Below are 13527 nucleotides of genomic sequence, written 5' to 3' on the forward strand. Positions count from 1 at the left end.
GAATGTGGTCAGTTTCCATACCGACAGGCCGGAAGAAATCACAATCGTGCAAAATTTTAATTCATAAATCTCCGAACTCATGTGTGCCATTCGATTCGTCCTAGCGTTGTGAATAATAACGGACGATGGTTGTGAGCTTGCCAAAAACGAAACGAAGCCCAACGCAAGAAACCGGGGGGCGTTTGCATTGTCTGGCAAACTGGGTCCCCACCCACATCCCATCATGGAATGTGACAAATAATGAGAGCAAAATTTATGTGAGTGTGTAAACTTGCAAGCTACTCACAAAAAAAGAGGGAACCACACTGTTGCTGGGAGTTAAATGAAAACCGCACTGAAGGAAGAATGCGATAAATTAATTTTTATTAATTGAAACGACAAAGTCTCAAAGTTGCGGAGGCAGTCGACTTGCCGTTTGGAAAACCACCGAAATCAGATACCGTCAGCTCACACAAGCTGGACGCTTGAATTCCGAAGCGAACAGCCGATGCAATGTAGATATTTATCAGTCGGGTTGTTGTTAAATTGTTGCTACATTTATTCCTGCTTTCTGTTACACACGAATTTAATGCACATTTTTATTCATCCCATCAAGAAAAACAGCCACCGATACCTAAACCGTTTTGTGTCCAACAACTTTAATGGTGCAAAATGGAGTCTGCGTTTTGTCCATTCTCACAAAAAGCATGAAGCAGCAGTGGAGTTCTCCATCCGACGGAAGTCCGTCCGGCCTTTGGCAACGGCAACCGAACAACAATGTTCGCTGGCGGGAACGAGGCTTCGAGCAACGAGCAACTTCAGGCCCAAAGGTGTAAGCCACGGTTTTTAAGCTGCCGAATCGCCAGCATGTGTGAGATGAAGTGTGCTCCAGGGGAAACGTGTACGATAAATTATTAAAAGATCATTTCGAGCGACATACACATAGAAATATCGTCTCGCAACAACAAACGAGCGGTTTTCAAAAACCAAGTACGCAATCCGCAGTGAAAACCGTCGCCGAGCTCGAATGTTCGCTATGCGAATGTCGAGATTTGAAGTTCACGATACCAGGCACACGGACACAGACACAAACTCCCCCTAGATGGACAATAAATGTTGACAAACATCCACCGCTTCGGTCCTTGCGGCCCCCGGACCGCGAAAGGATGTGACAGCTAATGTTTGACGTGGGAAAAGTTATGCCGCTCGTTCGCTTTGGGAAATTCAAACGACTCCGACGACTCCGAGTTGATTTGACGCCGTTCGGGAAACTTTTCACTTTCCCAACCCCATCCCCCACCCGTTCAGCAGGGTTGTACAAAAGTTGCTCTCACCACCCTAAAAACCCGGGTGCATGCGTCCTTTCGATGCTCGGAATGATGCAAATGCGATGCACATGCACTTTCCTCTTCTACTCAGTCCCCGGCTTTTCCCGCGCCACCCGAACGGTGAAAGTTAGTTGAATTGAGTTGTTTTGTTGCAAAATAAGCGTTCTGAAACGACACCAAAGTTCAAGTGCACTCGATTGCGTTCGGTTTCAACTCGGACGGCGGGCAAAGAAAATGCCGAAGGAAACCGACTGGGTGGCTAATGAAAAGTTAAATCGGTTTGTGGTTGCCATCTTTCAACGCACACTCAGTTCACTTTCATCGGCACTTTTTGCGAGCGATGCCAATGGCGAAGGATGCTGATTTTCATTTCGGTTCATGGTTTTTCTGCTTGATCGGTGTCCTCCGACATTGAAAGAAATTCATGGCAGCCGTTTGATCAGCTTTTAATAACCACAGCTGGTTGAGTTTCTAATTGTTTAGATATTTACTCATCATAGGAGCTTAGACATTTTTTCGACAAATCATGTTTGACAGAATAACTCCTTTCTAAAAACCTCGCACGCCTGACTTGTTTCTGCTATGGTCTAGAAATTTTGTGGCAAAGTGGTGATTAGTTTGAATGTAGTTCTCTTGTTGCCAAATTTTTTATTTCACCGACGCCATAAAAGTTGGTCCCTAATGTAACACAATTGTTTCAAGATTGTATTTTTTTTTTATTTACAGAGAAGCGTCCCTGTGAGCATAAAAAAGAAATATTTTTATTCAGTTATATCTACATCGAACATACGATTCATACAACTTTCAACCGTATCTGTTTAAATTTGTGAATAATATGACATGGAAACATTACGAGAACTGTAAACCTTCTTCGTTCAAAAAACCATACTCAAAACGTCAATGTATTTCGACTCTAACGTGACCTTCCCAATTTCTCAACATAACGAATTAGAGAAAGTGTAAAAGGGTCATGGAACGTTATTATTCCACATATAAAAACAAGAAGAAAGAATGAAATAGTTTATCAAAAAATTAAAGGTATTTGTTAGCGCTGCCAGAAAAGAATAGAAACATATTATCAAACTTGGAAAAACGACATGGAATCGGTTAGGTGAAAATGTAATTTGGTGAAATATAGATAGAAATTCGAAACCAATGAAAGCATCTACTAAAAACGACTATTTAGTTATTTTCCGAGATAACAGTATTGTTTGCCTATTGTTTTGAGCCGACGTTGAGATTATTCACTAACAAAACATACATACTTATGAGTATTTTTTCTGTTTTGGAGTCTCGGGTTTAAAATGTACCGCATTTGAAAATAAAAAAAGAACACCACCTACTAAGTCTATATATACAAACAGGGTTATCTAAACATATCGTCTCACAAATTAATGAACTAAGTAGTTTTCATCAATTTCAAATATTAATTCTTCCCCGTGTGTTACAAGCAAAAGAACAAACAACGTTCGGTGCAACGCTGCTTATTATTATTGCCAATCTACCAACAAGTCCAGGTCCCGTTGCTATTGGCAGCCCGGTTTGTAAACTGTTGCATCGTAGCCTACTCCTTCGTGGTCCACCGATTGCCGATTGCCCTTCCGTTTCTTCCATTTGGTTGCATTCTGTCATATTTAATATTCCATCCAGCACGTCGTCAGCCAATTCTCTCGCTCAATGTTGACCCGGCGCGCAACATAATGGCGGTAACCGGGGCGGACGGAAGCGGTGTGGCGTGTGGTTGAAAGTTGTTCAATTAAATTCATACCGGAATGGTATTAATAAATTATTCTCCCCCGTTCAGCAAATCAATTTCCATCCCACCCTCGACCCTGCCGCCGCATTCAAATAGAACAAAAGTTCCCCTGCATCCTGGCGGTTAGAAAATTGAATAAACACGCCGAGCGTCGGGGCCGATCGGGTGGAATTCGTGCAACTTCGCACTCCAGAGGGCATGTTAGTCCGGTGCGATCAAATATTACATCGCCGGAAAAAGGCGACACGATGCGAACAGCGGGAGCGCGTGGATGGAAACGAAACAAGAGGGAAACTTTCGAAACAAGCTAATCAAAAATACTTTCCATTGCATTGGGCAGCGCAACACAAATGTTGAAATATTTCATCAAATGACGTACCAATAAGCGCAATCAAACAAGGAATGGCTTTTAATTAATTTTTGTAACGTTTGTTAATTAAAATGGGGGTGCTAATAAATGAAATCGTTTAATTTGAAAAGGCCCTTTTTTCATTTTCCAAACTTGCAATCGCACATGTTGCACAAAACCATACACTAGTTCCAAATGGGCCGGGTTAAAACACAGACAAACTATTGTCCTCTCGCCAAAGCACAGCAGGCACGTCCCCGGGAATGGTCACGTGCAGACGCGTGGTACATCAAACACTCTTGAATTCGGCCCCATTACACCCATCCACAATCGAATCCGGCGACTGACCGGAGGTTCGGTGCACAAACATGGTTCCTGGTTCAATGGGCACTTCGAAGGACTTCTCACAGAGCGGCAAACATTACACTGTCCGCAAAAGCACAGGCCAACAGGCGACGCGCGTAGCTGACAACAATGTGGAATTTATCTCGGCTTGCATCCAAAGGGAATTCGCCGCAGTTCGCAACGTCCGGCACACTTCCGGCTTTCCGCACAAATCCTGCGGGAAATAGTTGCTAAATCAAGCACTGCGACTGCACTACCGTGGTGTGGCTCTGAACCCGTAAACTGGTACGCGTTTTCCACCTGACCGTTCCCTGCCCGGTTCATCCTCTCCATCGGTGCGATGTAAAGCGTAAATATTTGCATTGGATAAACGAATGAAATACCTTCCAACGGGGGATGCACCGAAGGTTAAGACCAGCTCGCCCATTTGTTCCCTGATTTCCTGACTGACCATCCTAGGATCAAATAATAGGACTGGGACCGGGACGACCGAGGAAAGCATTGTTTGGACAGACTACTCCACTCAGCGAAGAGAGGTAACTATCTACAAATCCTTTAGGACTTATAGACTCCCGCATACGATTCTCGTTGTATTATTAAATGGTGAATAAATACATTTGTACTACGAGTTGTACGATCCGCCTCCCTCCCACCAGGAACCGCCTCTGGCTAACGATTTATTCCCCATTCGCTTGGTAAATAAGAAAACAGTTTCTTCCGTACACAACGTTCAATTCTTTCTTGCAACTTGATGAAAGAAATGCCCCGGAGCCATAGGTTATAACAAGTCCGGCGAGACTAAACTCCCTTCCATGAGCCTATTACATATGCTAGGTGGTGGGTTCCGACTAGGTGTGTTTTGTTTGCAGTCTCAAGTGCATCCTGGAGTGTATTAAGTTACTTTTTAATTGGCAATGGAACTCCTATTGTGATGCAAAATTCTTTTCACAAGAAAATTAGTAAAATAAGTTACGTTCGACACATTTTCCACATTCAGCAGAAAGTCAGTAATACTACAAATGGCTGCTTACGGTTGAACCATTTGGCTAGAACATGTGAAGACATGGGTTGAAGAACGCAATCGGAATGAAAGTAACTGGCAAGATAAAACAAACCAGCAAACCACACCGTAAACAATTTATTTTTCCGTTGGCATTTTATGTGGAAGGAATGTTTGCACCATTTATCATCGGGTTGTATAACTATGGTGATGATTTTGCGTGAAGGATATTTAACCGGGAAGCGTAGCAAAACAGATAAAACAAAACCACCTTTGTGGATTATGCAAAGCTAAATGTTCACCGTTCTGTTTACTTGGTGCACTAACTGTATACAATTGATATGAAAGAAACTGCTTGAAAATTTAAATAAAAATAAACGGTGTGACCTAAAAACCGCTGTTGCATTAAAGTCTTTGCGTGACGATCAACTTTTTTTTTTTTTTTTATGTGGCACGACATCCCCTAGTGGGACAAGGCCTCTCTCCGAAGAGAGTTTGTGTGACCGAAAGACGGTATATTATAGATCGGTGGTTAGCCGTTCGTAATACCGGGGGGTGCCAGACTCGAGATTCGATCCCACACCTGTGGTGTGGTGTTTCCTCGCGCTACCGCTGCGCCATGGGCACCCCCAACTTTAGATTAGACGATTGACGATCAACTTTAGATTAGAACAAAAAAAAACGCAATGAGAATAAAAACACGCAATAACCGCTCTACTATGCGAAATATTTTCAGTAAAAGAAATAGTCGGACAACAAAAGAAAAACAATAAAAAGCAGAACTAAACAAAACTGAAAGTTTAACCTTGTCTCATGACAAACTATTTTCAAAAAGATGAACACTTGAAAGAAAACAAATAAAACAAGAAAAGAAAAGTGTAGATTTGGATGCTTCTCTCCGTTAAAACATTCCGAAACAAGTAACACAATGAACAGAGAAAAAAACTTAAGTCAACCAAAAAAAATACGTAAGAAATTAGCCAAACACGCAAATTGAACTAAAGAGAAAAAAATTCATGGCTTTATGTGCTCCTGAAATTCGAATAATTTTAAAAGATGTTTGACTAGAATTATGCAGTCCCCTTGTCTTTGACTGGAAAAAGTGTTTGTTCAGCGTAATTAAATTATCATCCAGTGGAAAACAACACCTTCAACTTGGTTTCTCAAACGCCTGAAATATAACTAAATGATAAATCTTTCCAGCTGATAGCTCCAGCAAAAGAACTAACTGCAGAAACTTACAAGTTCTAGTGTAGAAGATTAAGTTGCTTGTTTTTTCGAATCAACATTCACTTGTCCTTTTGCTAGCAATCGTTGTCCGTCCTTTAATGTCTCAAGCCTTGTAGTTCATTTTCTCCCAGCTCACCGGGAAACGTTGCTCACCGTATTTTACTTGCGCCGGGCCGCAAAGGTAAAGTAACGGGGAAAATAAGAAATCACGACTTCCATTTCCGAGCCATTGCACATTTGCACCCGAGATGGGGACACAGTTGTGTGCAGTCCATCGGAACAGTCCACTGTTTTCCCAGCAGCCTAGGTAGCTCGGGCAAGATTGCTTCGCTCGATTAGCATTTCTGTAGGCAAAAGGAGGGGAGTTAGGAAAAGTAGCTCAAAAAAACTTACTCCCTACAATACGCATACCCCACCAGCGGGGGACAGGCAATCGAATGGAGAGGAAAATCGTTTTAAAGTGCGCATCCCGCGTCCTTTCAAACAGCCTCGACCGGAATGGTTGCAGGTCAGTTCGGAAAGACAAGCAGCTCAGCTCGCTCGATGGACTGGCAACTCATTTCCATTCTTAATGCAACTACTTAGTGGAACACAAAGCTAGATGCCGCTTGGGCGAAGAGTAAGGAAGTCTGCCTTGGGGTCGTCCGCTTGGGGGAGGTGTTTTACTCACTGCAGCTTTTCTCTGCCCTACCCTGTGTAAGTGTGTGTGTGTGTGTGTGTGAGTGAAAGATAGAGAGTTTATCTTTAAGTTAATTTACCTGAACAATGCAGCACCGGTAACAAGATTCCGCAACAAAAGAGACAAAACAAAAATCCGAACGATACAAAAAAAAGGAATACTGTAGAACAGAGCACAAATTTCTCTACTTTTGTCTGGCGCTTGAAACCTCTCCGGTGGTACGATGGACTATCTCCAACCCTCCTCAGGGTACCGGCTGAGTGGCCAGTGTTAGCTTAAATGATTAAAATCCATCAAAATGAGATGGGAAATTTAACTTAAGTGCAAACACACCCTTCACTGGGTTTTTGTTTCGGAAGGAGATGAACTTTGTTTTGCCCTTTTTGTTCCCTGCATTCAACAACGACCTTTACTTGGAAACATATAAAAAAACATGAACGATGTTTTCTTAAAATAGTGATGGTTTTGACTTTTTACTTCATTTTATAGGTTATCAACTAACCAAAATATCTTTTTCGTATGATTTTTTACCGTTATTAAAGCAATCATATAGCAAACATTAGGTTAAAAGTTTAATGTTAAAAAAAACTGTCCCTAAAATTTGTACAAAGACTACACATTTTTTGTAAATGAGAGAACCTTTTTGAATGTAAAAACTCGATGTAACCGATCTTTTTCTATCAAGACTGTTATCAAGTGCCAAACAATATAATCTCGAAAAGGATATGAAAAGTTAAAGAAACACATTTTTGAGATTCATTTCCTACTTTAAATTTCGTTTCCAAATACCTTTGATGAGTATAAATCGTTTTGTTTACGAAAAAGTAAAGAGAAGAAAACCATGTCCTTTGTGAAGAACATGAAATAGTGTTTGTTTCACAAAAGATAACGACAACAGAATATTCAACATTTTCAAGATTAAATCGTAAACCGAACGTTGAACGGAACGCTTAACCCGATGCAAACCAAGTTCGAACGGAATAATTAAAGCGCTTTGCCCGAGATCTCCGGTTCATCAACGGAAAAAGGGACAACCAGTGCAAACAAAGCCACTTGGCTCACCACTTGGGATGTCCACATGCCGGACATTAATTTGACACCCGAGAATCGTTTGTTTGTTTGTCTGTCTGTTGGACTTCCCGGAATGAACATCAACCCCACGTCAACACTAATCGATGACCTACACTAACGACACGACACCTTCCCTACGACGGCCGAATCCCGTAACTTTGGAGCAAATTGAATAGAAGAGGGTCACATAAAATATGCACCAACCCCGCTGGCTGTTCGGTCCAATTTTCACGTGAGAAGGAAAGTGTGACTTTCCACGAAAATTCTTTCCGAGCCGGGGAAGCACGAAGATTGTGGTTGTTTCTCGAGTGCTAGGTAAACTACGCTCGTTGGTTGGAAAGGTTGAGGTAAATCAACCGATTTTGTCCTTTCTCGGAACCTCCCAAGTTCATTAACACCGGTTGTGTTGAAGCGAACTCTGTCAACGGAGATCCATCCCAGCACGTGGTCCTTGCAGTTCATGTTCTGCGAACTGTTGCGCTCTTAAAGTTTTGCCATTAACTGTCGACCAGGGCCAACTACAAAGTAGTGAAAAGCCATTACCTAAATTGTCCGAAGAAACGAACGACCAGCTGATGATGCTTAGGTAAAATGAATCGTTAGTCACTTAGTTACTGATAACCTCCAAAATAATTGCCGATAGGAAAAAACCCCTTGGATTTACTCCAATATATAAATAATTTGGCGATGAAAACACACTGCTAATCTCCCGATTGCAAAACACGTCCATTTGCAATAAATGCCCCATAAAGGCGGATAATGGACATCCGAGCAAATGTCAATCGTATTAAACAGCTACTAAAATCCCACCCGGTCTATTACAATTCGCCTGCTTCTGGTATCGTCGGATCGGTGGTGTTCGGTCGGTGCCAGTTCTGCTCCATCTGCGCGACAATTCTAATCCGATTCCGGGGTGGTTAATTCGATTTTATCGCTCGTACGGTGCGCCACCTCCAGCCAGACCGCCCCACAGTTAAATCATTTCCAAACGAGCCTCCAGTATGGAGCATCTCGAGAATCAGCAGCTAATTGCCGCGATGTAATACCCGGTCTGGTTCCGGTGGGGGAGGGGGAAGGTCATGCGTTTCCCGGCAAGCAATTTCAAACGCCCGGCTCGTGCCGGGGAATGTTCGTAGCAAAAGTAATTGGATTAAATGTAGCATGTTTATAATTCGAACCTGACGCTTGGAATGGGTTCCAGTTCACTGCATACACGCGAAAGTGTGATTGATGAGGCCGAAGAGATAGATGGGTGTTGAAATGGATTATTTTGGATAGTTTTGTGGGGAAAAGTTTAGTGACATTTGATTTATCCGTTGCTTATTTGTTCGGTTTAGGCGCCGAAAAGGTCATCAAATTAAAAATGTTATTGTCTAATCAACCAAATTTCCGTGCATTTATGTATGTCACCTGTAAACCACTAATGATAACCTATCAATATTCATATTTTATTTGTTTTTTATTAATGAAAAACGAATTATTCCTTGTTTGCTTACTGTTAGTAATTTCCTTTTCAAACATTTAGTCTAAGCAATGAATATGATGTTAGAAGGAATGCATATTTCTTTCAGTGAGAAATCTTAACAGTTTAATCAAAAGTCATCCCTGCAAATGTTTCCTTCAATCTCCTTAATTATTAGTAGGTACACTAGAAAGGACATTTTGAAAAGTTTGAAGAGCATTTCAACGATTATTATCAAGATCGATTATTTATTTATAAGTCAACTGCTCTTCTCGCATGGAAGAGACAGGATGTTTTAAAGCTGGTGTCGAGTTGTTTTACCTCTTATCAAGTCAAGTTTTACTTTTTATCCTTAAATCCCCATCGTATGATGAAACGGGGAAGTTCAATTAGTAGTTTCAAAGAAAAAACAATTCAAAAAAAAAAATAAGACCAACCAATATAATCTTCTTTAATAAAATAAATCACAACTATTTCAAGTAAATCTGTGCTCGTAGGGTGAAATGAGGGGTTTCAGCTGCAGCAAAAAATAGAACTAAATAAAACCGAGTCCAATCAATTTAATACGCTCAATCGTCTCCAAAAGTGTGGTGGAAGATAGATGCCAAACGTTTAAATTACTCTGACCTTTATGGAGCAAATATTTGGGTATGTTGGTATGGGTATTTGACTAGCTCATATAACCCACGATTAGGCTCGGCCCAGCAAAGGTAAATTCGTCCCGTTTTTCCTCCATCGAAACGGTCAGCAATCACTGACTTTTCCGATCCTCATCATTGTCCAACCCTTTCCTCCCCCCTTCGTTGCACTAAATGAAAGCACCATATTGGAGCACGGTCGGTGTGGAAAAGAGTCCATTCCGAGCGCCCCACGCCTACACGAAACCCTAATAACTGCAATGAAAACGCTCTCACCGATCGCACGCATCGTACGGAAATACATACATCAAAGCAACCTACCCACGTGAGGGTAATGATGATGGCGATGATGGCGATGATGCATCGCCAGTGTTGTTAGGCAAACCCACCTTTTGTTGACCCGACCGAGCCGGCAACCGGTGGAATATGAACGAAAGCCAACACACCGTCGGCGTAAGCACGGATCATTTCGAAACCGTGAATTATGCGGACGTCCGTTCCGTCTCATTTCCGGCCGGGATTTCCACTTGCCGGGGCCGGGGGAAATTCGATCGAATCCATCAAAAAGCCCCCGTCATTGCGTTCCCGCACGCGCTCGAAACCCCAAAACGATTCCAATTCGAATCCGACGAACTACTGCCAATCAAAATTGCATCAAATCCCGGTGCGGAAGAACTTTTCAATCGTAACAAACTTTATCCCCACGGCGCGTGGCTGCAGAACCCTTTCGTATCCCAAGAAATGGCTTAGCCGCGCGGGCGCGCGTGTGTGTGTGTGGGTTGAACATAAATATCAATTTTCACCCGACACGAACGTGTGAAGGCAGCCAGCTAGGGATAGGATCCACTCCACCTGAAGCCAAATGGATTGCCATTTTCAAACAGAGAAAACCCCGGATCATCATCATCATCATCATCGTCGGCGGCGGCGGCATCAGCGTGGTTCGTGAAGGTCTCGAGGGACTTCCTTCCGTGCGTCAGCTGACCGACCGTGCGAACCGGACTGACCGGTCAATCTCCCGATCGATTGGTACGCCGGTTTGGTCCGAATTGGTGAAATTAAATCGATTATTTCAATCAAAGTCTTTGGCGCTTGATTCCGATGGGGAAAATCACAGATTGGCTGACTTTTTCAAACTAGACAAAACTTCTACAGTAAAACTATTAATCGAGGAAATAATACATAAATAAAGGGTTTTTCTAGAGCGCATTTTCAAAGTGGAATAAAAATTCGTTCTTTTTTAAACATTTCATCTCAATTCAAAACTATGCTAAAGTGTTGTATAAAATCGGTAAAGTTATGAGAACTAAAAAAGGATCCAGAAAATGTATTCTATGTAAATCAACATTGTTTAACATATAAATTTGTGTAAGCCATTCAATATCTCTCTGGATTTAAGAGATTAAAGCATCTTACATCGCAGTTCAAAGTTCTTCGTCATTGTAATGATGATTCTCTTAATTTTTCATAAATTGAACTGTATTAGACCATGATAAAATTCACCTCAAACAAAACATGAGTTTATCAGCATCTCATTAATCCCCTTCACCTTTAAACGAACCTCGAATTCCTTTTCCCGCCGTAAAACACCGGGCGTCTCCATCACGGGCTCACAAATATTTTCCCCTAACATCATCCATGTTTACCGGAGATTTCTCCGGTGAACCACAATTAATGGTAGTACGGTTGATCACATAATAAAAAATCGATCCCGCATTTGCCTCACTAAACGCCATCATAAAACATTTATTATGCCAATTAAACTGCAAGTGCAAATAATTGACCAAAACATTTAAATGTACGTACGATTTACGCGTCATGGCGCGTCAGGCCCGCAAATAAATAAACGATGACTTGCAGACCAATTTCCGGCCCCTAAGGTAAACCCCGCACCCTACCCCATCCCCACCACAACTCGTCCCAGCGTGATGTTGAGTAGGTGAGTGCTTCAGTCAGCTTGTGATAGATTTAAATTCGCTGCACAAAGCTGACCCGATTAATTAGTCGGATTTTCGTCGCCGTTGAACGCTCGGGACCATTCAAATGTCCGTCCGGTCACATCCCCATTAGGTGATAAGCCGGGCAATAATTCCTGACCCCGGTTGGGGGAAGGGGCCGGGACGCGATTGGGCGAATGGTTTCGATTCACCAACTCCATTACCAACTCTTGCACTTACGCCCCATGGCTCATTGTGCCTTGTGAGTGCTCCAAAAGGGAGTCCACCGTTACAAACGCCAAACCGAATCGAATGCCCAAAACCGGGATCCCCGAGAACGTTTGCCGAACATTTGCGGCTTTGCAGGAATATCACGTAACCTGTTAAAAAACGCTTTGTCCGTCGGAAAACCGTCGCCACCGTGCTTGCTGCCTCTCGGAAGCTCGCAAGAGGAAGAACCGGAGGATATTTATGAGGCAATTCGAAGTACATCATCATCCCATTAGCATCAATTTTACGACCCGAAGGCCGAAAGCAGTTTCACCAGTTGTGGGCCGCTGAATGCCAGCACAACAGTGAGCTGTGATGTGTTGTGCCGTCGAGTGGGTCTTGACCGAGTGGCAAGAAGACGCTGCGGCTGGAAATGAGTCGATGATGATGGTATTGTAGTCTGTTTTCCGGCCGCACACTCGGGTGGAATCATCTGAACAGAAACATATCCGGTTGGGAGGTCTGATAAAATGCAACATTCTTAGCATTCCCCTCTTGAGAATGTCCCGTTTTCGTTCGATTTGAGAATACGTTTGAATTTAAATGTTACGCCCATATGGAAGCGAGCTTCAATTTCTTTTGAACTGAACGTCTCTTTGTATCGGAAATTTAATAAAACTTAAAACGCAATCAAAAGAAGCCAATACTAAAGCAATAAAACCCCAAAACATAGTCAACAGCATCCACTAACAGCTTTGAGAGGAGAAAACTAATATCAACCGAAGAGCCGCTTTTACATTGCCTTAAAAAAATGGGAAAAGTATTACATCTCTAAAGTTACTCTCAATCAAAAAAGTTAAACCACATACACAAAAAGAAAAAGAGTCAAAATGGGAAATCGTGTGAAATATCTGTGACTTTCCCGATGGCGATATTTTCCATACCCATCGACACTAAATATGCAACTTTCTAACGAAATCAGACAGCTGCCGATTGGGGATGCTTTGGATGAAAAATTCATGCCTTTCTCCAAGGAAGACGCGTTGGGTGAAAGTGTCGTTCCTTTATGGTCCTTTTTCCCCACTCTTGTTCATCAACGAGCCACATTCCGGCACATTCAAGAGAAAGTTTGATTACCCCACACCCTGAAGCGCCCGACCACAAAAGTCAAGCCGACGGTGCCGGGAAGAAGAACGAAAATATGTCGTCACCTCCCTGTCCTCGGCTGCCTCAGGACGGTCCGCGCCCATACGGGTCCGGTATGGGTAAGAAATCGCCTGCATTCCCCCCGCACCTCTTGTTGCGGTTTCGTGTTTCATCGACGACAATAACAACAACAGCTCGATAAGACTTTCCACCACGCACTTCCCACGGGGAACGCATCTTGGATGCCTTTTCCGCGGACCATTGCCTCCGCGCATACCAATTCGGTACATTGCGAAGGGGAGGGAGGGGGATGGAAAGTGTTTTCACTTTAAACCGTGAAGTGGAAGGAAACGAGCGTGCTTTCATCAGCGGGCCCCTCACACCCATCAAGGGTTGA

This window comes from Anopheles coustani, chromosome 2 (assembly GCF_943734705.1).
Source record: "Anopheles coustani chromosome 2, idAnoCousDA_361_x.2, whole genome shotgun sequence".
In the NCBI taxonomy this organism is placed as follows: Eukaryota; Metazoa; Arthropoda; class Insecta; order Diptera; family Culicidae; genus Anopheles; species Anopheles coustani.